Source organism: Styela clava, chromosome 1 (genome assembly GCF_964204865.1).
Source record: "Styela clava chromosome 1, kaStyClav1.hap1.2, whole genome shotgun sequence".
NCBI lineage: Eukaryota > Metazoa > Chordata > Ascidiacea > Stolidobranchia > Styelidae > Styela > Styela clava.
In genome coordinates this window covers 12,622,589-12,650,193 of record NC_135250.1, presented here as the reverse complement: position 1 = coordinate 12,650,193, position 27,605 = coordinate 12,622,589, and the positions used below count along the sequence as shown (strand labels likewise).

The window sequence follows — 27,605 nt, the reverse complement described above, 5'->3', positions numbered from 1 at the left end:
GGACATAGACTTCCTTGTTTACTTCGTAACATTGGCCAATCAGCAAGATGCAAAAACGTAACAATGCCCCCTTTCACTTCCGCTCAGACACGCTCACTAAGACAGATTTTCAGGCGTGGTCGTGAACATTACTTCAGTTTCGCTTTTTGAAAATATGTTCGTTGGTTTTTAGTTTTTTTCAGAAATTTAAATATAAATCAAATAAATCAATGATTACTTTGTCTTCCTATGAGTTTCAGTTTGATTACAGAAATCAAAAATTAGTGTAAAAATAGCTGTGATAGACTAGGCTAAAATTCTTTATCGGTACTTTTAAAAAACAGATTGTTGAATGGTGTGTATTAGAATGATAGTTTGAAACAAATACCCCATTTTATAGGCAACAACTCGCGAAACCACTCTTAAAATAAACAGCGAAAATTTTAAAATGGTAAAGTATGGGAAGAATTTTCCGCGGTCAAAGGTCGGGGAAAGGTCCATTCAGCGAATCGTCTCGGGCCAGATTATTTTACTCCGGCCGTATTTTGCCGACCACTGAGATACGCAACTACCGTCCCTTACTGCGAAGACGAGTCCAGAAATCCTTTCGCGTGTGATCGCCCACGTGATTCATGCCTGCGAATGCACACAGATTACAGAATTAAGTGCGCCGAACATAAAACAGGTTTCGCGAAATCGCCCCCCTATCGCCCCCTTCGACTATTTCGCCCCACTCTGTATCGTTTTCGCCCACTGGGGAGCGATATCGCCCACTTTGGGAATCACTGTTCTAGACTATTGAAAAACTAACAAAACGTTATGGCGACGAAACAAACCCATAAAGTACAAATACAATAAATACTACAAAATGAGGCCCGACCAATTGTATTAATGCAGCCGCAAATACCCCATTGCCTGTATTATAACACCATTGCTGGCGACTGGCGCATACTTCGATACTTGTCAAACGATGGGAGAACGCCCAAAAAGGAACATAACCCGCGTCTTTTCGGGAATTATGTACACGAAATTATCAAATCAGCAAATTATATAATAAAATTGGGCGAAATATTTTAGACATCTTGTGAAAATAATTCACATATTTACAGCTCTTCATGACTAGCGGGATTTAACATCATATATCAGTTATACCTGACAAAATAGGTATTGAAAGATTTATAAGAATACATACTTGCTCTTTACTCTTTAGACTAAATAGGCTTCCATCTCACTCCGTGATGAACCGGACTATTAACAATGTCGATTCGGTTTGATGCAATGACTCCAAGCAGTGTTTTAGAAAACTGAAAATAAATATATAGTTTCATTATCAAGTTTTGGAGTCATGAATCACGAAAATGCTGTTTGACAGAGGTAAGCAAAGGTAAGCTTATATTAAAAATACATGAAAATATCAACTTAATGTCATGTTATGTGCATACCGAGTCTATCTTACTTTAGGTAGAACTAAACTTCGTTGACCTAAGACAATAGTTATTTTATTCACGAGACAGAAATACAGAGAAGAGATATAGTTGTTCGAACTATGTCATTATCTATTCGGGTTTGGCTACTGTGGGTGGTAAAATAAATAAATGTTCACTTATTCTATCTAACTCAGGGGTGGGCAAATTACGGCCCGCGGGCCGGATCCGGTCCACCGGAGTGTTTCATTTGGCGCACTTGAGCGTGCTGAAATTATGACCATAGTTTTTAGAAATATAAATATCCGTTGAAAATATCGATGATATAAATTGAAACTGATCGTCGGCTAAAGTAAATACCGTAATTCATCGCGTATTATAAGCACCTGAATATGATGTGCAAAAATCATCCATCCGAATCATTTAAGTCATTAAAACTCAAGCTTCTGATATATCAGCATTTGGGCCTGCAAATTTTTTCGTGCGTTTGTGAATGCCCCAACATATGTTCTTTTCTTTTGTCTAGTACAACGATTCCCGAAATGGGGGAAAATGAGATAAGAAACGGGGCGACAGGGGGCAATTGCGCATTCTCGGTGAGTAAAATTAAGTTAAAATCACCGATTGTTTTCCTGACGCGGGTATTTAAGCCGAGAACATCGAAATTTTGTCGGTAAACTAAATTATCTCGAAATTCTCAATCGGAAACTATTGCTTAGTCCAGCGGTTCTCAAACATTTTGTTTGTGCGGCGCCAGTTTACTGCATTAGAGTTATAATGCTTTTACTTTATCGTATTAAATTGTACTCAGACATTGGGATTTTGCAAACAACAATATCCTAAAATTATCTTAAACCAAAATTCAGATTGTGGTATTTCAGAATAGTGAAATTTTCATTTATTGTAACTCGGCGCAACGGCGATTTACGTTGAAAATAATTGAATTAATATCGCGAGACAATTTTAATGCTCGTATCGGTCATGAACTGAATATTTTACGCAATAGAAAATCATCATCGATGACAAAGTCGGCAATTTTAATGAATGTCGTAAGCGCGACGACTCGTTTCCCCTGTAAATGTACTGAAAATATAGTAACGGCAAGTCATCTGGCATTTTTGACAAAGTAAAATTGTTGATTCTTTCATTTCTAACATCATATTTGATGGTAGAAAAGGGTCAAATCAAATAATGATGATGATTTGAGATTGTACCTGACTAAAATTCCTCCATCTTATTAACAACATCAGGTACCATGCTATTCCTTAATAATTGATTCGCAATAAATTTGATTGCAACTTGATGATTTGTTGTTTTTGGGGGCGATGATAACGTTAAAAGTACAGTATGGGGCGAAAAAAGTTTTGAGAACCACTGGTCTAGTACATGTTCTTTCAACGCTAATATTTCAATGTTATTTACTATATCCCCTGCTGCAAATACCTGATGCTTTACATCACTTAAACGCGATTAGGGAAACGGGAAGGCTATTGACTAATGACTGATAGACTTGCGAGTTGCGAATTTGCAAATAAACCGTTTTTAATCAGATTGAGTTTTGATCATCCGGCCCAGTAATCTAGTCTAGCATCCGCATCCGGCCCACTCAGGAAAGTAATTGCCCACACCTGCTAACTGATACATCGAGTTGCGTGCGCAGAATTTTATGCCATTATAACTTCGTATTTTGTATTTTACACATCGAAATATTACCATTCGATATATTTCTTCATAATTTCCATGTAATGTTAAAAATGTCAATATAAAAATATTGACCGCAAAACTAGCCAAATTAGGTGAGTTAGTTGGGCTGATAAATGGCTAAAATCAGGTCATAATCCTATTCCCGTTTCTATTCGCGCGGTTGGGAAAACAGCATTGCTCATACTTAAGGCTTATACCGCGAACACGATCACTCCAAGAAAAAATAATTTTCATATCAGTATTTCAATCTACTTTTCTGGAATAGATTGAAAAGTTAATTATCTTGAAAATATCAGTCTACATTTAGCCGATATCGATACGAATACCGATACCAAAAAAATCGCCCATATCACCGATACCCGATACCTTATACCGAAAGCCTTTTAAATCAGTTTCGACCAGCACTGACTGTATAACGACATTGATATGTGTTTGATGCAGAAGGTATAACACTCATTTTAACCATTCCAAACCAAAATTGAAATAAATGAAAAGCCAATATTCCACAATTAATGATAAAATAAAACAAGTAAATAATACACGATAGTAATATTCACGCAACAATGACTTAGAAATAAATTATTATTTAGCAGAATTTTTTGCATTTGAATAAAAATTTACCAAACACAAATTTGGGTCGGGCATTTATGTTAACGACAGATTTAAATTCAATTCAACGGAGGCATTTATTTCAAAAAATACCCCCGAATGCACATTTCAAATTTGTTAATTATTCCTAACCCGAAACCTATAACCCAAGCTGGACAACTACTAATTTGTTAGTTTAAAGCAGGCGGGGGTGTTTTCCGAAATCTCTCATTATTCCGAAGAAACATTCTCAACTGTGGTAATATACCTAAATAATCAATATATTGCACTATAAGTTTTTTCAAAAATATTGAATTATTTCGAACATTTCCGACCTAGCGGGGAAAAATTTTAATATCCCATTACATCGAGGACTAAATAAAAAAAACTTAATTCAACAAATAGTTGTGGTGGCACAATGTTATATTCGCAGATGGTAAATTTTACAAAAATTGATTAATTTCAGAAAAATATTTAATTATTTCGATCTAATTTCGGCTTGGGGGTTAAAATTTGAATGTACCAATAATGTCATTATGTGAACTATATGAACTATGTCAAGTTTTGGGTTCGTGAATGACAGAAAATGTAATTTGATAAATTCGATATGAATTGGATATATATTTCAACAAATTTATTCGTACCTGTCTGCTGTAGCGAATTGGCAACATCAAATAAAATAATACTACGTAACGCTGTGTGATTTTTTAAATTCTAGTTAACCTTCTTTCCGAGCCTGTCGAACCCCTGCGCTATCCTGAAAGCTCTCGCTAAACCCCATTGTACCGAATGGTTAAGAGCCCAATCCTAACTTCATATAGGGGAAGCCTAATTTCGTGCCAAGGTTATAGAAAATGAAAAGATTCAGGTTGAAAATCCTTGGTTTGCAATAACAACCCAAGATGTTTCAAAGTCATAATCAGAAAGCATCCAAGGGCACTATCATATAAGCACAAACACCAAAGCGCGCGACATCCGTGGAGATGACGGGTTAAATAAAACCTATTACTGCGCAACAGTAGTACTAACAAACAGCAACGCTAATTTATTAGTTGTTGAACGTATAAGTTTAAATATCTGAGATGAACTGTAGTTAAATTTGCATAATTAGTAGACGATGTGATAGAAAAGTCCCCTATTATAAAACTGTTTTAATTTAAAAGGAACATCGTCGAACCCCTGAAACAGCACCAACGAACACCAAAAATTCGATTGAACCCTGGTTAAAAAGTACTGTTCTAGACTATTGAAAAACTAACAAAACGTTATGGCGACGAAACAAACCCATAAAGTACGAATACAATAAATACTACAAAATGAGGCCCGACCAATTGTATTAATGCAGCCGCAAATACCCCATTGCCTGTATTATAACACCATTGCTGGCGACTGGCGCATACTGCGATACTTGTCAAACGATGGGAGAACGCCCAAAAAGGAACATAACCCGCGTCTTTTCGGGAATTATGTACACGAAATTATCAAATCAGCAAAATATATATTAAAATTGGGCGAAATATTTTGGACATCTTGTGAGAAAAATTCACATATTTACAGCTCTTCATGACTAGCGGGATTTAACATCATCTATCAGTTATACCTGACAAAATAGGTATTGAAAGATTTATAAGAATACATACTTGCTCTTTACTCTTTAGACTAAATAGGCTTCCATCTCACTCCGTGATGAACCGGACTATTAACAATGTCGATTCGGTTTGATGCAATGACTCCAAGCAGTGTTTTAGAAAACTGAAAATAAATATATAGTTTCATTATCAAGTTTTGGAGTCATGAATCACGAAAATGCTGTTTGACAGAGGTAAGCAAAGGTAAGCTTATATTAAAAAAACATGAAAATATCAACTTAATGTCATGTTATGTGCATACCGAGTCTATCTTACTTTAGGTAGAACTAAACTCCGTTGACCTAAGACAGTAGGTATTTTATTCACAAGACAGAAATACAGAGAAGAGATATAGTTGTTCGAACTATGTCATTATCTATTCGGGTTTGGCTACTGTGGGTGGTAAAATAAATAAATGTTCACTTATTCTATCTAACTCAGGGGTGGGCAAATTACGGCCCGCGGGCCGGATCCGGCCCACCGGAGTGTTTCATTTGGCGCACTTGAGCGTGCTGAAATTATGACCATAGTTTTTAGAAATATAAATATCCGTTGAAAATATCGATGATATAAATTGAAACTGATCGTCGGCTGAAGTAAATACCGTAATTCATCGCGTATTATAAGCACCTGAATATGATGTGCAAAAATCATCCATCCGAATCATTAAGTCATTAATAAAACTCAAGCTTCTGATATATCAGCATTTGGGCCTGCAAATTTTTTCGTGCGTTTGTAAATGCCCCAACTTATGTTATTTTCTTTTGTCTAGTACACCGATTGTTTTCCTGGCGCGGGTATTTAAGCCGAGAACATCGAAATTATGTCGGTAAACTAAATTATCTCGAAATTCTCAATCGGAAACTATTGCTTAGCCCAGCGGTTCTCAAACATTTTGTTTGTGCGGCGCCAGTTTACTGCATTAGAGTTATAATGCTTTTACTTTATCGTATTAAATTGTACTCAGACATTGGGATTTTGCAAACGACGATATCCTAAAATTATCTTAAACCAAAATTCAGATTGTAGTATTTCAGAATAGTGAAATTTTCATTTATTGTAACTCGGCGCAACGGCGATTCACGTTGAAAATAATTGAAATAATATCGCGAGACAATTTTAATGCTCGTATCGGCCATGAACTGAATATTTTATGCAACAGAAAATCATCATCGGTGACAAAGTCGGCAATTTTAATGAATGTCGTAAGCGCGACGACTCGTTTCCCCTGTAAATGTACTGAAAATATAGTAACGGCAAGTCATCTGGCATTTTTGACGAAGTAAAATTGTTGATTCTTTCATTTCTAACATCATATTTGATGGTAGAAAAGGGTCAAATCAAATAAAGATGATGATTTGAGATTGTACCTGACTAAAATTCCTCCATCTTATTAACAACATCAGGTACCATGCTATTCCTTAATAATTGATTCGCAATAAATTTGTTTGTAACTTGATGTTTTGTTGTAGTTTTTGGGGGCGATGATAACGTTAAAAGTACAGTATGGGGCGAAAAAAGTTTTGAGAACCACTGGTCTAGTACATGTTCTTTCAACGCTAATATTTCAATGTTATTTACTATATCCCCTGCTGCAAATACCTGATGCTTTACATCACTTAAACGCGATTAGTGAAACGGGAAGGCGATTGACTAATGACTGATAGACTTGCGAGTTGCGAATTTGCAAATAAACCGTTTTTAATCAGATTGAGTTTTGATCATCCGGCCCAGTAATCCAGTCTAGCATCCGCATCCGGCCCACTCAGGAAAGTAATTGCCCACCCCTGCTAACTGATACATCGAGTTGCGTGCGCAGAATTTTATGCCATTATAACTTCGTATTTTGTATTTTACACATCGAAATATTACCATTCAATATATTTCTTCATAATTTCCATGTAATGTTAAAAATGTCAATATTTATTTATGCATTTATGTTAACGACAGATTTAAATTCAATTCAACGGAGGCATTTATTTCAAAAAATGCCCCCGAATGCAGATTTCAAATTTTATTAATTATTCCTAACCCGAAACCTAACCCAAGCTGGACAACTACTAATTTGTTATTTCAAAGCTTTAAGTTAACGACAGATTTAAATTCAATTTAATGGAGGCATAAATTTCAAAAAACAACCCCGAATGCAGATTTCAAATTTTCAAATCATTCCTAACCCTAACCCTATAACCCAAGCTGGACAACTACTAATTGTTAGTTTAAAGCAGGCGGGGTTGTTTTCCGAAATCTCTCATTCTTTCGAAGAAACATTCTCAACTGTGGTAATATACTTAAATAATCAATATATTGCACTATAAGTTTTTTCAAAATATCGAATTATTTCGAACTTTTCCGACCTAGCGGGGAAAAATTTGAATATTCCATTTAATCGAGGACTAATATAAAAAACTTAATTCAACAAAAAGTTGTGGTGGCGCAATGTGGTATTCGAAGATGGCAAATTTTACAAAAATTAATTAATTTTTCGAACTATGTCACTATGTGAACTATGTCAAGTTTTGGGTTCATGAAAGACAGAAAATGTAATCTGATAAATTAGATATGAATTAGATATATATTTCAACAAATCTATTTGTACCTGTCTGCTCTAGCGAAATGGCAACATCGAATAAAATAATCCTACGTAGATTTTTCAAATTCTATTTAACCTTAACCATTCCGAGCCTGTCGAACCCCTGCTTATCCTGAAAGCTCTCGCCAAATCCCACTGTACCGAACGGTTGAAATTAGAAGCCCGATCTCAACTTTATAAAGGGGAAGCATAATTTCGTGCCAAGGTGATAGAAAATGAAAAGATTCAGGTTGAAAATCCTTGGTTTGCCAAACCAACCCAAGATGTTTCAAAGTCATAGGCAGAAAGCATCTAAGGGCACTATCATAAGCACAAACACTAAAGCGCGCGACATCCGTGGAGATGACGGGTTCACTAAAACTTACAACTGCGCAACGCTATACAAACAGCAACGCTAATTTATTAGTTGTTGAACGTGTAAGTTCAAATATCATCGAACCCCAGTTACCCCAACGAAAACCAAAAATTCGATTGAACCCTGGTTAGAAACTACTGTTCTAGACTATTAAAAACGAACAAAACGCTATGACAACGAAACAAACCCATAATATACGAATACAATAAATACTATAAAATGAGGCCGGACCAATTGTATTAATGGAGCCGCAATTGCCCCATTACCAGTATCATAACCCCATTGCTGGCGGCCTGGCGCATACTTCAAACGATGGTAGAACGCCCAAAAAGAAACATAACCCGCGTCTTTTCGAGAATTATGTATACGAAATTAACAAAGCAGCAACATTTATTGCATGCCAGATAAAAACTGCACACCTGTCCGTGGACTAGCGGGTGGAAACCATTGCATTACATGACTTTACGAAATTATACAAATAAAGTTGGGCGAAATAATATAGACATCTTGTGAGAATAATTCAAATATTTGCAGCTCTTCTTGACTAGCGGGATTTAACATGATATATCGGTTTATACCTGACAAAATATGAATTGAAAGATTTATAAGATTACATACTTGCTCTTCACTCTTTACATTATATAGGCTTCCATCTCACTCCGTGATGCACCAGACTATTAACAATGTTCATTCCGTTTGATGCAATGACGCTTTCAAGCAGTGTTTTAGGAAACTGAAAATCGATATAAAGTTTCATTATCAAGTTTTGGATTTATAAATCACAAAAATGCTGTTTGACAGAGGTTAAAGCAAAGGTAAGCTTGTATTAAAAATACATAAAAAAAATCAACTTAATGTCATGAATATGTGTATACCGAGTCTATCTAACTCTAGGGGGAACTAAATTTCGTTGACCTAAGACATTTAATTCACAAAATATGCTATTTGACAAAAATATAGAGAAGAGATATAGTTGTTCGAACTATGTCATTATCAATCTCTCTGTGTTGTAATTAACTGGGACACAGGAAGCTGAGCTTATACTAGAAGTATAAAAACAAATAAAAATATTATTTTTTCGTTCATTCTAAAATTATTTGCTGATTCTCACGAAAATTACAATTTTGACTTAATTTGAATTATCTGTCAGTGCATTATATTGTAACTCATCATATAAATATTGTCTAGTTAATTGACGTCAAGACTAGACGTGAAGCTGATTGATGAAACTTAAAAAAAGCATAAAATCTTGATCGCCTTATTTTCTCAAGTTATTTCGTTATTTACCTACGTTCCATCCACGTATTTGCAACGTGCTTCTTGACTAAAACTTCCGCCCTAACTGTCTGTGTTTTTGCACATTGTTAACTGGTTATTTTGAGGTGGAGCGCGAGACTTGAGAAATTCCAAACTTGGGGCCTTAAAGTGCTTGTGTACCACAGGCATTGTGCGTTATATTTGCCTTAGTTTCGAGGTCCTCCTGTATATTATAGGAACTTCAATTTTGGAACATGAACCATATTTTTTAAACCAGCACGGTGTGAGATTTTGGGTTATATTAATAATACACTACTATGTTATCGTATTTGAAATATAATTCAACTTCCAACGCTCAACTGAATATCGATAAGGGTATTAACAGACTCTTACATAGTATGGTACTTCGCGTGATCTACCATTTGTGGTGAAAACGGGTGTCAAGATTAATAAAATATATGGTATGCAGAAATGATACGAACTATGCTTCTAACGAAGTTAGACATGTTAGCTTGGGTACCCCATGATAAACGATTTTAAAGTCGTAATATTCGCATTATTACAGCGTCATACATAGATACATACCCGCATGGATATAACATATGAATACTCGCACTTAATAACAGCACGTTAGAAATATTGTCAGCTTCGAACACTTATCAATATGAAACGTATGGTTACTTGGACTACTGAGAATTGCCAGATTTGAATACTTATCAATATGAATCGTATGGTTACTTAGACTACCAAGGATTGCCAGATTTGAACACTTATCAATATGAATCGCACGGTTACTTGAACTACTGAGGATTGCCGGCTTCGAACACTCATCAATATGAATCGTATGGTTACTTTGACTACCAAGGATTGCCAGCTTCGAACACTTATCAATATGAATCGTAAGGTTACTTGGACTACTGAGAATTGCCAGATTTGAATACTTATCAATATGAATCGTATGGTTATTTAGACTACCAAGGATTGCCAGATTTGAACACTTATCAATATGAATCGCATGGTTACAAGTCGGGTGTAGGGGATTTACGGCTACATTGGTGCAATTGGCCTGGTCTCATTATATGAAATTTCAGTTTGGGAGACGAATTACATGGTTAACCAGTACCGAAAGTAGTAAGATTCACGGTTATATTAATGTTCCTGATTAAACTCAATCCAATATTACCAGTATTGAAAATTTATTGAGATTCTGGAAAGGAACACGAATGGCATAGTTATTAACTGTTTCCAACCAGCAGGTGGTATAATGGGCGATATCGTCTAACGAGCCAACGATCTAAATATAATTAGAAAAATGGAAACACGCAAAAAAGTTGGTGCTGAGTGCACTGTGCAGGGGTTCAATAGCGCAGAAAATATTCAAACAGAGCTCTTGAAATGCAATGAAATGAGGAAATAAAATTCATGTTATATTCGAGAGATGCATCACTGCTTGATTTATATAATATGTAAGATGTATCTTTTTAATGAAAATCTCTTATAATTTGACAAACCATGCTATATTTGTAAAGGCAGAACACCGGATTCTTTCATTTACGACCTCTTCTATATGGTGGAAGGGTTTGTAACAATGAAACAAGTGCTATCAAAACATCGAAATTGCTATTCAATTAGTAAACGGAGTGATTTGAGATTGTGGCTGACGAAAATGTCACCGAAAATTAAAAAAACAACTATCTGGAAGACCACTGAGCTAATTTATCTCATTAAAAACACTATAAACTATGATTGATCTTGTTTATTTGTTCTGTAATATAATCATTTGCTGTAGGAGGGCGACTAAAATGTTTGGGAACCATTGGTGAGCTCAGTCGAATTCTTTTTTATAGATGATACTACTTTGTGGCAAAAACAGGTTTTGCTCATAAGATTAAACAAGTGAATTCTACACAGAATAATAAGGACCATGTTATCAATAACGTAATACCCGTATAAATAAAACATAAGAAATATAGGCAAACCCGTGTATTTATTCTATTTCATCATTTATATAGATGTATACACGTAATAACCTAACATATTAGTACCTGCAATCAACGATATGGCAATAAGAAATATATTGAACACTCATGAACATGAACGGCATGGTTACTAGGACTATTACCATGCAACAGTCTGAATAGAGAAGATTTACAGCTATATTGATACGTTACAGTATCGCCACTGGACACGATATTTTAGTTTGGGGTTTGCATAACGTGGTTAAACAGTGCCAAATGATATAGAATTCACATGATACACTCGTTTGGACGTACTTATATAACATCGTTATTGGAAAGCTAATGTGATTCTATCTTGGAACACAAATGACACGGTTAACTGGTTACTACCATGGGCATAGACCATGATAATTTCAAGTTACATATATGAGATTAGCCAGATTGGCTCATAAAATTAAATCAATAAATTCTATGAAGGATAATAATTACTATGCTATCAATGAAGAAGGCAATATACGTATAGATCCTTGTATCCGCAGGTACATCAGTATGTACTCAATTTAATTCATCATACATAGAAATGAGTTGCCATGTCTTAGAATTGATGATTTCCCCTCTATATTATTGGACACGTAGTGGACATAACGATCGTTTCAATATTATGTTGTTGTTGTTGTTGTTGTTGTTGTTCTTGTTCTTTGACACGTTTTTAAAAAGTCGCTTTTCTCTTTGATTACTGGACTAATTGCTTTGAAATTTTCAGTGGTTGAAGATGAAATTTTTCTCCAGAAGGCTATTACTTTTATTTATTTCAAATATTTCTGTTAGCTCTGTAAGATTTGTTTTTGTTTGCTATGACGTCACTAAACGTTCTGCGGGTATCGGACGCCATTTTGTGTCCAACGGACCATCTTGCAATTTCAATTCACGCTGTCACAAGACAGGACCTTCTAAAGATAGAGAAGTTCTGGTACCGTAACACAGCGCGGTGACACTGAACTAACTCGTAGCTGTCAAAAGCTTGAAAATCCATACAAATATGAGAAATAAAAAGATGAAACTTGGCAGGTGGGTAGAGTTGTGTTTCTTTTAACCATATTTGAAAGTTTCGCGTTTCTACATTTGAAGGAGGGGGAATAGGGGGTGTGCATTTCCGATACGTCGATAATACCTTTGTCAACCAATTTGCGGCCACCGTGTTTTCGTCTGTTTGATTGCTGTGATGTGGTGCTTTGTTTATAATTTAACGAGTTTTGTTCGAAATAACCGTGTTCTTGAAATATATGACGGTCAGAAATGCAATTAAAAGCCCAATGTTTTCACGCTGTCACAAGACCAACAATTGTCAACCAATTTGTGACCACCGTGTTTTGTCCGTTTGATTGCTGTATGACTGCGTATGCGATAGTCTCGACGCAGCATAAACGATGATCAAGGCTTGAAATCCGTGGTCGCACACTGGTCGTTCGGTCGCAAATACGCCTTTCGAGTGCCGTACTTTGGGGATTTGTATAGCTTCAACCCTTTGTCGTAGAAAGTTAATACGAGGTTTAGCGTGTAGAATAAATGCCGCCAATGCACCCACGGTGAAAAAATTAACGGGTTAGATATATTGGTTTTTGTTTTATAGCGGTTTGAATGAAATTGTCCGCAGACTGGCTACACCACCCTAGGCCTGGTGAGTTGTCCGTGTAGTCGAATTGTCCATCAGCCCTAAACGGCTATGACAGTCACTGTACCAAAAATTGTACCCCGATTCGGCTGGTGTTAAGTTAACGCATGTTATTTAGTAACGTTTTTATGTGAAATGTTTGACTGTGGTTCGGTACCTGATCCGATAATACGGTACATAATTGACTCATATCACGAGATATTTCAACTGATGTTTCAATTGTCACAGGACCTAAAATATCTATGACAGTCCCTGTACCGTCTCGGTACCCCGATACAGGTACTGGTAAGTCACCGCCGGTATGTTAGTCGTTGGTCACTGCATATGATTTTTGGGGAATTGTTCTGCGTGATCATATATTTGAGCATTGCTCTCTTGTTATTGATACAATGCTGTTCAAGCAGTTAGCTAGGCGTTTTCGAGAGAAGATTCAAGGAGAAATCAATTGAGAAGTACTGGTACTTATATCTTAAGTAGAAAAAAAAACATTTTATAAGTATAGTATGACTATGAAAATATTTTTACGAATTGTGGTGATTACAATGTAACATTGTTATGATAATGCTCGCCACACCTCAAAAATAACTAGCTAGCAATAACCTACAAATGACAATAATAGTGTGTTTCATTCAAAAATACCTTGAAAATACTGGGATGGAATGTAAATATCCAAAAAATGCAAGATCAAGTCCAACAATCAAAAATAGATTTAATTAGCTACATGCCCCCTTGCCCCCTCAAAAATTCATACGCCCCTTTTGCAAGGCGCGCCCCACCGTTTGAGAACCATTGCCCTAGTTAATAAATGCTGATAACTTTTTGACGCTTAAACACATTTTTGTTGGGTAGAATATTTCATGCCGACTATATAACGAAATGAACAAGGGTCCGGTTCTAAAGACTTTGCCATATCGAATTATGAGCGCGCATTGGTGCCTAAACTAACAGTATTACCGCAAACACAGAGGAAAAAGTTCCTTCTCAAGAATGACAAATATCTGACAAAATTTGGAACAAAGTAATGCAATTTTTATCCCGAATATTGGGCGGTAATATAACAAAACACGATTTTTCATTGGTAAAATTTATTCTTGTCTTATTCGCTTATTAGCCAGAAAAAAACGATAGTTGTCCGAATCATGATATTATAAAGTATTTAGGGAATTTTCCATATAAAATTCCATTTGGAAGAAAAACCAGAGCTGAGATTATATACTCATTACTCACTATATTGAAAATAATACTTTGTCTGCAGATTTCCCATAAAAATTACAAATATTATTCATCAGGAAATATACAAGTAATTTACACGATTGGAAAAAACAAATCAGTTTCAAATCGCATTTAACAAAATAAATAACAATATATGACTATGCGGCACATAATATTAAATATAGACATAAGGTAACTATTGCGAAAATGTGTATCCATACTAAGTTTTTGGCCTTTTGGAAGCGTTGTCACAAAATCTTAATATGGTAAGCTGGAGTGAATATTTAATTATTAGATGCAAACAGCTAATTTTCAAAATGATGCTAATATTGTACAAATTCAAATGTGACATTATCTATAATTAGGATCGCAGAGGATAAAAAGTTTTCTCTCGTGTAGAATATTCAATTCATAGCCGGTGCGAGCATTTAAATATCCTGTCATAGTAATTTAATTGTGTTCTTCGTTACTCGAATTTTAGTCGAGAAAACTTTCACGATTATAAAAATGAAGAATCACTTTTTTTAAACTGCATAGAATACATGTCAAACTGCCAACTATAAGTAGAGCGGAATCGTATTTTAAGATTAGTAAAATTTAGTCAATTAGTACAGTGTAAAATTGCGCATAAATTGCCGATTTATTCATGTGGTTAGTATCGATAAAAAAAAATATGTTAACAAAGCAAAGTTACGTGAACATTCAACACTAAGTATTCTAATGATTACCAATTTGCGAAGTTCTTAAATTATTATTTAATACGAAAGTAACACGGACTCGATCTAGAATTAATCGCATAGAAATGTCAACTATCCGCTTCACAAATATCGCATCCCGGGGTAAATAATGATAATATTGTCCGCTTAAAATTGGGACCGTAATTTACAAACTGTGATTCAAATCCTACACAGAAGAAAGAAATCATAATAAAATTAATTTGTGTTGTGAATGCACTTGTTGTCCCTCTTTGCCAATGTGAACTCACAATCATGTCCGAAATATAAAAACTACGATATCCGCCGTGATAATTAATATATACTAGTGAATAAAAAATTGCTTCAATATAGTCCAACAACATTAATTGGAATGTCAACCGCCAAAACGATCGCGGTGACAAATAATTTACTGAGGCCTTCGATTATGACAAAATTAGGAAATAAAAAACGCCGCGCTGTTACGGAGTTTTCAGTCTTCTAGTAAAATTCGAATAAAAAAAAATATTGTCACGACGGTGGTTTCGGCGGCCGACATCCCAATTAATGTCGTTTAAAATGACAATACTGATTATTCGGTGTTCGTTAAAATTATTCGATTAACTCGATTAAAAAATACGATTTTGCCCGACATTGATCACGGCGCAAGTAAATAATCATTGAGTGGAAATAAAAGTTCAACTTCATAACAATAAATTCCAAGTAATAGTTATACATTTCTTGCATTTGATCGGCGCTACATGCGAGCGTGTTTTTGTACATAAAAACTCTTATGACACTGCTCCAGATTTTGCATGTGCATTCATCTTATCTTGGACCAGAAGCCTATTGATTTTGGGCGAATTATGTCGTATAATTATCGAGTTATTAATTAATTAGTGATGGGACACAAGGTGTCACTATGAGTAAAAGCGCTGTTTTGGGATCCCCTAACTTTCGATCGATAAGTCTTCGGTCTCTGACCGATATTCTCGTTCGCTTATTAGCCAGAAAAAAATGATAGTTGTCCGAATCATGATATTATAAAGTATTTAGGGAATTTTCCATATAAAATTCCATTTGGCAGACAAACCAAAGCTGAGATTATATACTTAATATATATCTAAAAAATAATACTTTGTTTGCAGATTTCCCATAAAAATTACAAATATTATTCATTAATAAATATACAAGTAATTTACACGATTGGAAAAAACAAATCAGTTTCAAATCGCATTTAACAAAATAAATAACAACATTTGACTATGCGACACTTAATAATAAATATAGACATAAGGTAACTATTGCGATAGTGTGTATCCATATTAAGTTTTTGGCCTTTTCGCAGCGTTGTCACAAAATCTTAATATGGTAAGCTGGAGTGAATATTCAATTATTAGATGCAAACAGCTAATTTTCAAAATGATGCTAAAATTGTACAAATTCAAATGTGACATTATCTATAATTAGGATCGCAGAGGATAAAAAGTTTTCTCTCGTGTAGAATATTCAATTCATAGCCGGTGCGAGCATTTAAATATCCTGTCATAGTAATTTAATTGTGTTCTTCGTTACTCGAATTTTAGTCGAGACAACTTTCACGATTATAAAAATGAAAAATCACCTTTCTAAAACTGCGTAGAATACATGCCAAACTGCCAACTATAAGTAGACCGGAATCGTATTTTAAGATTAGTAAAATTTAGTGAATAAGTACAGTTTAAAATTGCGCATAAATTGCCGATTTATTCATGTGGTTAGTATCGATAAAAAATATGTTTTAACAAAGCAGAGTTACGTGAACATTCAACACTAAGTATTCTAATGATTATCAATTTGCGAAGTTCTTCAATTATTATTTAATACGTAACACGGACTCAAACTAGAATTAATCGCATAGAAATGTCAACTATCCGCTTCACAAACATCGCATCCCGGGGTAAATAATGATAATATTGTCCGCTTAAAATTGGGACCGTAATTTACAAACTGTGATTCAAATCCTACACAGAAGATAGAAATCATAATAAAATTAATTTGTGTTGTGAATGCACTTGTTGTCCCTCTTTGCCGATGTGAACTCACAATCATGTCCGAAATATAAAAACTGCGATATCCGCCGTGATAATTAATATATACTTGTGAATAAAAAATTGCTTCAATATAGTCTAACAACATTAATTGGAATGTCAACCGCCAAAACGATCGCGGTGACAAATAATTTACTGAGGCCTTCGATTATGACAAAATTAGGAAATAAAAAACGCCGCACTGTTACGACAGAGTTTTCAGTCTTCTAGTAAAATTCGAAAAAAAAATATTGTCACGACAGGTGGTTTCGGCGGCTGACATCCCAATTAATGTCGTTTAAAATGACAATACTGATTATTCGGTGTTCGTTAAAAATATTCGATTAACTCGATTAAAAAATACGATTTTGCCCGACATTGATCACGGCGCAAGTAATCATTGAGTGGAAATAAAAGTTCAACTTCATAACAATAAATTCCAAGTAATAGTTATACATTTCCTGCATTTGATCGACGCTACATGCGAGCGTGTTTTTGTACATATAAACGCTTATGACACTACTGGCATCTGCGAGTTTTAGTTCTCTGAAATTAAATAATGCGGGTACCCGCTGACTACGGATTAATGGTCGATGTTTGAAATACGACTTGTAAAATATTCACCAACACCGTTAAGGCAAAGAGAGACGGGCTACAATGCAACTGTGGAATTTCGCTGTGAACGACCATACATTTTAGTTTAATAAACGCATTACGTCGTCGTGAATTGCACTTTTGGAGCACTGTTTTGATTTAATCGCGTGCACAATCTACTGTGTTTCGATTTCAGTTACTATATAGTATATGATATACATTTTAAAGAAATCCTAACATAACACTAAATTTTGTGATTTACAATGTCTAAAAGCGTTTTCAATCTGCTACGAGACTGCTAAAACAAAACTTATGGGGATATCTTCCGTTTTAGATTTTAGTTTTAATATTTTATAATGCCGCTCTTCAATCAAGAAATTGAGTTGCGGATTCACTATTTATCTCTTCACCAATTTTTATAATATAGTATTCTAACTTGTTTGTGATGAATGTAAATTAGAAAGATTCAGAAGATTTTAATAACATACTTGCTCTTTAGACTCGAGGCAGCCACCTCTCACAGTGATATTGTCTTTTCCGATTTTAAGAAGTGTTTCAGAAAGCTGAAATTGATACGAGATAATGAAATGTAGGTAAATTTTGTATAATATAAATTTGATTAAATATAGTTGTTCAAACTATGTCATTATTAGGTTTTAGGTTTATAAGTTACAGAAAATGTAACTTGACAGGAGCACAGAGAAGCTATGCTTATACTTTGGATACATAAAATAAAAATATTTATTTTCGGTTCATTCACAAATTATTCACAGATTTCCCCATAAATTACAAACATTACTTTGGAATGATCTGTCAGTGTATAATATTGCAACACATAATATAAATTATATTTATACTCATTGAAAAGTAAGTTGAAAATACGGCTACATATTTAAGAAATGTATATATCAAAAATAAGGCGGGAAAGATAAAATTTACACAGTTTTACTGGGGAAGGGACGTCGCGGGAACCAAACTGGTTATCGAGCAGCGACACCCAAGTTCCTAATATCTAATTAAAAAAGTAAGAATTCTAGAGTTTTGAAACTACTATATCTTATATTGACGGTGAGTGCCGTATGAAAGATCTAATTAACACCATTCAGTAGAGATTATATAGGAGAGTTTATATTAATTAAGCTCTTCTTAATACACATGATTAGGCATAACATGACGTGACCCGCACTAACAATAGGGAAAATATGACACATATTTCTATGTCTCTATATTTAAATAGTTATGAACATGGATGGTATGATAACTTAAGATTTTTACCAAGGGGATGAGAACAAAAAAGGAGTTTACACTTGGTTTGGTTGAATATAATTTGTACAGTATTGTTTTTGGAAATTTTAGTAGGGTCACGAGTTCTTTAATGTGTAAGATTAACGGCTATCTTAATACACTTAGTATGACTCACTCTTATAATATCATTATTGGAAATTTGGGGCGATTCCAGTTTGAACTAGTCGGGAACATCAATGGCATGGTTATCAATTGTTTACTACCAGAGCGTGCAGGTCACAATGAGTTATACAGTTACATTCAAGAAATTAGCCTGATTACTTTATATATAGGATGGTGGTTAGTGTGAACTACCATTTGTGGCAAAAACGCTCATAAGGTTGAAAAAAAGGCCAGGACTACGATTTCAACAAAGTTAGACATATTAGTATATAACGGCACCCTATGAGAAACAAGTTGAACAATAAGTTTTAATATTTGCATGGGTATTAAGTTGGGGTTGTGTTTTAACCGAGGCATTTAACGAGGCATAGTTCAAATCCTTTCAGTATCTCTGCAGATATACACTGCTGAACTCTAAAAGTATCACTATGAAAATTATTTTCATTTTCTTTTATTTATGCTGGCCTAATGACCTTCAAATAAACTGACATTACAAGATAGTAATTGGCCCTTCGGGTTGGACGATTAAACGAAACGACAGCAGATGGGACAGCACAGCCCCTGCGCTGTACTGACTATGCCATTGCACAGTTAATTCGTAAGACAGAATATTCATTTCCGCGATTCTACGAAATGAGCATGGTTTGGTTTTAACAGATTTTGCCATACACAAATATGAGCGCGTATTGGTGCCCAAACTGACAATAAGAAGATCAATGTAATGCATTCTTGTATCTCGACTATTGAGCGGGAACGAAAAAAAGTCTATTATTTCTAGAACATGGCCCTAGCCTTATTCACTGGGCCGACACAAAAGCTAGAATAAAACGGTAGTTGTGCGAATCATGTTATTATGAATTTTGAGATTGTAATTTTTAGAAAATTTCATTCGACAGACAAACCAAAACTGAGCTTATACTCGATATATTGAAAGTAATAATTAGTCTGTAGATTTCCCGAAAAAATACAATATATCATTTATTTATAGACATGTGAATTAGAAGATTTCAAATGATTTGATTACATACTTGCTCTTCAGACTTGATAGGCCTCCATCTCACTCAGTGATGAAAAGCTGGCACTTGACGAATTTCTTTCGGTAAATTTGATAAATTGTTCTGTCGACTTTCAAGCAGTGTTTTAAAAAGCTGAAAATTAATATTTATGTCATGATTTTGTGTGAGCCAATTCTAAATTTTATTTAAACTAAATTCCGTTGCGCCAACTATGTCATTTTCCGGTAGTTAATTCACACAAATGCTATTTGACAGAGACACTGCAAAATATATACGTCAGTTTTAATAAAATACGTAACGGGTAAATTTCGACATTTGATTTCATAAAATCCAAACTTTTCTCCGATTTTTTTTTCTAAAATACACAAAACTTAGAAAAATTTACCACCATAGAAATTGCCTTTCATAGACTCTACAGTTACAGGTATATGTAATCTTTTATTTTCTTAAATTCAGCTTAATGCTTTATAACATACCAGGTGTAGTTTTCAAACTGCACAAATTGCAAATATTACAATAATAACAATAAAATACCCAATGAAGTTTTATAACTGTTTCATGGAGTATATGACTAATTACCTCTGATCAGTAACTTGTAGAATTATCACATTGTTCACCGGTAGGGATCGCAAACTGGAGATCGCAATCCAGCAGGGAAGCGCGCAACGAATTTTAGGGGTCGCAAAGAGTACACCAATTTGATACCAGGTACTATATTTATAGTATTTTTTGGATTTCTGCTTCAAAACACAGTTATTGAAACTTGTGCAAAATCTAAATCCTAAATTTCGATAGAATGCACAGGATCAAATAAGCGGAATAACAATGTTAGCTTGCATCGAGCTATTTAGCATTTTGAACGTGAACGTGGGTCTTACTTTTCTGGACTTTTGATTTGAAAGACAATTATTAATAAGTGGCATAACAATGCCGACTTTGATCGCAAGACCCGAGACGCGGTGCGCTCGCATCGAATTGTTTAGCATTTTTAACGAAAACAATGGTATACAGGAATCAATAGACGTCGAAAGTCAAATAAAATGTTTAAATGATATTCACTTGTATTATTCCTCGTTTGTTACTTTGTGTCTTTGAATCTTTAATCTTTAATAGTTCTGCATCTGAAAAAAAGTTAATATATTGATAAATAAACTGTCGCAAAACTCTCTTGTATAATCAATGGGCAGTGGGACTGAATCTATCGGATCTTTTGCACAAAGCTCCCGCCACGTTTTAAAATGACATATTAGTAATTATCCATTTGGGGTTAGGAATGATTTAAAGAATTTCCAGCGCAATCTGCTTTCCTATCTTAAACTGGATAGTTACTAATTATCCTATTTTGAACGTTAGTAGGGTCTTTGTACAAAGATCCAATCTATACACGGCGCTTCGGTAGTATTCGTAGCAAGATGACGCACAACCTGAACCCTAACCTGGTACACATACTATCTTCAGGTTGTGCGCCATCTTGGTACGAATACTATGGGAGCACCCAATACACAATAATGTATCAAAATAAAAAGGCTACGGCGAATCTCTATTAATCCATGCAAAAGTTTTGAAAGTTTTGCATTGTAGAGCGTGCCACGTGGAATGCAGCTTACGTAGTGACGAAGATCAATATATTACGTTTAAGTTTCTTAATATGATAAGTTCATGTATTGCCATATAGCTTTTGAATTCGACCAGTTGTGAGGAAACGATTGAACCCGATGTTAGTGAGTTCGATGCAAAATAGAATCATTCTTTGATCTAGAGTCTTCTAGACTTCTGTATTAGCATAACAATTCCAATTCGTATAGGCCCGAAAACCTCTAATTTACCACTTATACAATAGAAAAATGAAAGTAATATAATAACATTGGGAACAATATGTATAAAGAACATTTAGCTCACCTAAATATTGTTTTGAACTCGCTGTCCTAACCCAACAGTCAGCCTATCCATACGTCCTAGACAAAATCAAACCTCATCCCATCACAAACATTTGTGACTGACTGAAAGCGATGTCGCTTGTGGCTTCCCGCGCAAAAATATTTGACGAAAAAAGCTAACTTGATTACTTGATTACTCCAGGTTGTTGTTACGAGTCGATCACGCTTCTAACGCGTGATCTCAAAGTTGAAGAATGCAGATGACGGTTAGGATTTGCTTTATACATTTTCTGATCGTATAATACCTATAGTTACCTACAGTAATATTCTCGGGGGTGTTTACCTCAGATCTCACATTTTTGCATCAGTGACGGGAGCTTAGTACAAAGAATCTAGCAATTCGATTATATTTGTCTGTTTATATTTGTCGAGTAAACGCGCACGTGAATGTCATCAAAAATGTAACCTTCCTACCATTCAATGAAAGAATAACGGCGTGTAGAAGTTTAGCGTTATATTGCATTCTCTACATTGATGTACAAATCTTAGCTCATTGACTTACGCAGACAAGAATAATTTTAAGTTCCCATACAATAACGTGTCGGCGATGTCCTTAGAAGGGGAGTCACAATGTGACGTTGTTTCGATGCCTACTGTAAAGTAATTTCTCCGCTCAAAACAACCGGCAGAGACATAACATCGTCAACAGCATTAATCACGGTTCTATGTGAAGTAAATACGGTAATTGACTGCTCAAGACAAGAGCATACCGACGACAACAACTGATAATGTATAGATCAACTATTCGAGACCATTCAAATATTTAGTGTTATGGAGCTGGTGAAGAGGTAGACCAGGGTGGTTCAAACCCAGGCCCGCGGGCCACGTGTGGCCCGCCGCTTCATTATCTGTGGCCCGCGTCGCATTGGCGCGAGGGTAAACAAAAAATCGCATTTGGTGTTGTTTCGTCATAAAAAATAACCAGAAAAATCTTTTGACAGATTGTTACATCACTAATTTCACTGAATTGACTAATGTTTTGGCTATAGCTGAGGCAACTAGCAAAGTTGAATGATGTGCTTGGCAGACTAAATTTTTATCTGGTTTTTCATCTTTTTGGTCGGGAATATATGCTAACAAAATAGACTTCATAGATAACTAAAAATCGAATGAGAAATCTATTAGCCTCGGTTGGCTATGCCTGATAACTAAATATTAATGTTATGGCCAAACAATACAATTCCCGCCGGGTGTTTTTTGTAACCAGCCTTAACAGTATTACAAAAAATGTTGCCTATATGTCAGAAAATTTAGTAATTGCCCTCCTGTATCTCAAATTTGATAAACTTCGGTAATCAATCAATCTGCAGTTACTTGTAAGTTATTTTGTGAACATGAGTTTAAAAATAAAGCTGACCAATTCAAACATATTCTTGACTGGGTGTGGGAGGGAAAGTACCACTATGCTTGCTTGCTATGTCCGCAAGTTGTGTCGGTGACAATCTAATACGGCAGTTTCTCCTTATGACACTTTCTCCGTTATGAAAAGTTTGAAATCTCACACCAAATGTAGATATAGTAAGATTTTTGCACGTTTAAGTGAGTTTTTATTTGTGGTTTTTGCATGCTTTAGCTCAAAAAAATGTCAAATAATGATCAATGTATTAATGTCATTTTGAGTAAACGAATAGTTTGCGGATACCCTAGTTCTGTATGAAGCACTTTGAGTCGGTCTCCACAGTAGACCTCTTGATAAAGAGCGATCATGATGCAGGTAAGTACGACCGTAAAGTACAATCCTGAGATTTCGTCATCCAGCGTAAGGGTATAGACGTATTTTGGTGCTCCCGAAGTATGCGAACCAAGATGGCGGACATCGGAACGTAACATGGGTAACAGGTTAGGGTTAGGCGATAATTTTTTTCCAATTTTCCTTATTTTAGTCCTATTATCAGTTCGAAGACTAGCCAAGAGCCTCCCGTAGTATTTATACCTAAAATTATGGCCTAACCCTAACTTAGTACACATATTACATTCCGATGTCCGCCATCTTGGTTCGCATACTTCGGGAGCCCCCGTATTTTAATGTACAGTATTTAGTATATGTCAGACTGTGCACTGCAGCTGACTACGTTTGCGTTGAGTGGCGCATCGTGATAAGCCTTAGGAATACGTTTAATTCCTAACCTAAGATTACCCCGCTTGGATTCGCAGGTTCAAATTCAGTAAGGGATAATTTAGTACCAGAGGATTACTGGCGGCTTCCTCCCGCCACCCCTACTCTAAGCCAGCGCTCCCCAAACTTTTTTCGCCACGGAATATTATTACTAGGATGAGCTGAAAAAGCCTAATTTGGTGACATCCCGCGCACCGATCTCTGAGCAAAGTTACTTACAGGCCACCACACTGACCGGCAAGTAGGACCATAAAAATACATGATATACTCGACCTAGTCAACTACATATTGGAAGTATAGTGAGTTAGTCTCGCGTAACCCAACTCGTAATCCTATTAGATTTGCCACTATTATAAAACTTGCAACACTTGGCTAAAAATCATTTTGTGTCTCCAGTATTAGATTTGCTATATGTAGCCTACCTTTCGAACAAGTAAACTATCGCACTCTATCGGCCTCTTAAATGTTCCACTGGTGTTATGCTTCACCAAAAAAAAAAAATTAAAAACCACTGGGTCGCAATCAGTGTTCCCTCTAGGAAACTTTCACACTGCGCAAATGTTGTTTTTACTGAGCAAGACTATTTTAACGTTGAGCAGAATCCTAAGTTATTTGCAAACTTTGTGAAATGTTACAACAGTAGCCTATTATTTATTATCGGAATGCAAAAAAGTACACATTTAATTTAAATAGCTTCTCCTTGTTTTCGTGCTTTTCCAACGTTTATACACTTTGTCCATGTTTGTTGTGTTTATTGCTGAATCAAGCGACAATCATACAAAGTACAATACTTGATGTACAATTTCAACATTTTTGTTGTTGAAATATCATTGCTTTCATCAAAAATCAGGGTATGAAATTTTCTTTGTCTTATGCTTTGTAAGATCTCTTCCCTGGCGACAAAGTCTATGCTCTTCGAAAATTCAAAGCCTTATTTTTGCTTCAACATGAATGTGGCAATTTAGTGTATTTTGACACACAACTATTTATTACCTCGCGGGACAATATTGATGAATTCAGCTTAACACGTGGTAGAACACTATCTATGTGAGCCTTTTTTTCAAAACTGCACTCTCTTCAGCGATAATCAACAAAACGAAATTTCTCGCTAAACGGCAAAAAAGCTTCGTGGACCGGTACCGGCGGTTGGGAACCACTCATCTAGTGCGTCAATATGCTTTTTCTGATTTGAATGGCGTTTTAGATGGTCAAATTCCCATTCCCAACCACGATTTGCCTTTTCCAAATCACTATTAGGTGCCACTTCCCGACAAACTTTGCAGATTATTACATTCCTTGACGCGGAATAGCGCTAAATTTCGGAAAGTTCAGAAATTTTTTTTTCTAACTTATATATCGGTATCACGATTGCAAATTAGTGTAAAACACTCCACTGTTGCATTTAGTCATTCCACTTTAAAATCAATGTTCTTATTTTTAAATAACATTAGTATATTGGCTTTGGTTAATAAACCACTCATTCTAGTAACCTGCTAAATATTAAAACGCTTAAAACCCATTTAGTAATTTCAGGTGAAACATACTTATTATATATATATATAACATCGATATCATTTAGTATAACCTCATGGTCACGTGTCTCAATCTGGAGATTCAAGAGCCGACGGCGCTAGCACTCGCTTAAACTCAGTCCCCCTTTAAATTCCAACTAGTTTAGCCCAGCCATACGGCTACGAGCGAGCAACCAACAAATTTTCTGTAACAAACAGTGGGCACCAGCTTTGCAACATTTGAAACCTATATATTAAACTTCTGAACCTTCCATATTTCCATCTGTATTGACTACATCACTACACTATAGGGACAATAACAAGATTTTGTCGACAACACGAAATTCATAGCGCACGATGAAAATTTCAAAATGCGGCACCGGCCCACCGGCATACAGAAATCAATGTACTTGAGAGCGTGACATACACATGTTTGACATCACAATGATCAGTGGTCACCAAAATACGCGGGAAACATAGAACGAGCATTCTAATTAAACGTTAATAAATATGAAATATGAGCCACGCTTTGAAAAAACGAAATGTTGTAGCTGCGCGAGAATGAGATTTTACTGCGCAAATGTTCTGGTGGCACTGCACAGTTGTGCAGCTTAGAGGAAACCTTGGTTGCAATAATTCCATGTTCGATAACTGGACAGCATAACCGATTTACTAATCTCATAACCGACACGGACTGGTAACCTGACAAGAGGGCGTGGTTTGATTAGGCCGTCATTTCGGCTTTCATCACCCCCGACATAGTGGCCAAAACACAGGAAGGTAGTCGGAAACGGGGTACAGTGGCCAGTGGGTGGAAAGGACAGAGTGGCCATGACACGGGGAAGGAGTTAGCTATTAACTAGGCAGAATGGCAGAAGGCAGTTGTAGCCAAAAACACAATAAGAAAGTCATGAAGCCAGTATAGCAAATTAGACAGTGATAACAGCAAACAACTACACTGTACATGTTGAACGTAGAGTTTAATGTTGTAAATATACACGGAGAACGATGAAGACATGACGAAACGACACTGATCCAGATACAGATCGAACACACGATTCGACTCCCAAATACAAGACAACCCAAATATTCGATTGAAACCCTATATATACGTATATATATATATGTGTGTAGGGTGAAATCGATTCCATTAGTGTTATTGATTCGGGTTTGAAATACTAATTAGGGTTTAATATACAATTATTTTTCAGGTGCGATATGTTTCCTAGATCCAATTTATGAATTTGGAGAATCTCGCAATAAACAATTTCCAGGTTTTTTATTAATTTTACCTGAAATAACGAATTTATCCCTAAACCAGTAACTGAAGTTACTGAACTGAAGTTGGTAGGACGGGGTCCGCCAGCAACACACAATAAGGAAGTCGGATAGCATGTAATTAATTATAATCTTTAAGGACGGCATCCAGTCGGGGTCAGTGGCAGAAACCACACAGAAGAGAGTCACCGGGGTATAAAAAGAAGTGGGATGAAAAAGTCAAAACTTAAATTTTAGTCAGGATAGGCTGGTTTGTTTTCCTTGTGGCTGTGCCCGTCAGATTAAATATCTTCACCTATCCCCGGAATTAGTAAGAATGCAATGTTAATAATAAAAAGAAGTCAACACATGTCAACCCAAATTATAGTCAGTCAGGGTAGGCCGTTTACTCTGTGGCTGTGCCCGTCAGATTAATAATTCTTCACCGACCCTCAGGATTAGTGAGAATGCAATTTTATAAAAAGGCACCGATTGCAAACAAATCCTCCGCCTGGAATACAATATACATTTCGCATTTATATCAACCAACGTAGGTGAGCTATTTTTCGTTTCACTTGGCACGTGGTTCAGAAGATCTCACTTTACGAAGCTAGCGAAATATTCATGATCGTGCTT

General features: G+C 35.6%; 1 long non-coding RNA gene across 1 annotated transcript; it reads right to left on the bottom strand.

The window, feature by feature from the left end:
• Nucleotides 1-1,184: 1,184 nt before the first annotated feature.
• Nucleotides 1,185-22,119, bottom strand: LOC120346566 (uncharacterized). The gene is made up of 7 exons (XR_013477821.1): nt 22,048-22,119; nt 21,208-21,269; nt 20,161-20,280; nt 18,214-18,288; nt 8,890-9,004; nt 5,336-5,447; nt 1,185-1,283 (listed from the first exon to the last, which is right to left on the bottom strand). It is a non-coding gene; the product is annotated as an uncharacterized LOC120346566 (long non-coding RNA).
• Nucleotides 22,120-27,605: the final 5,486 nt, after the last annotated feature.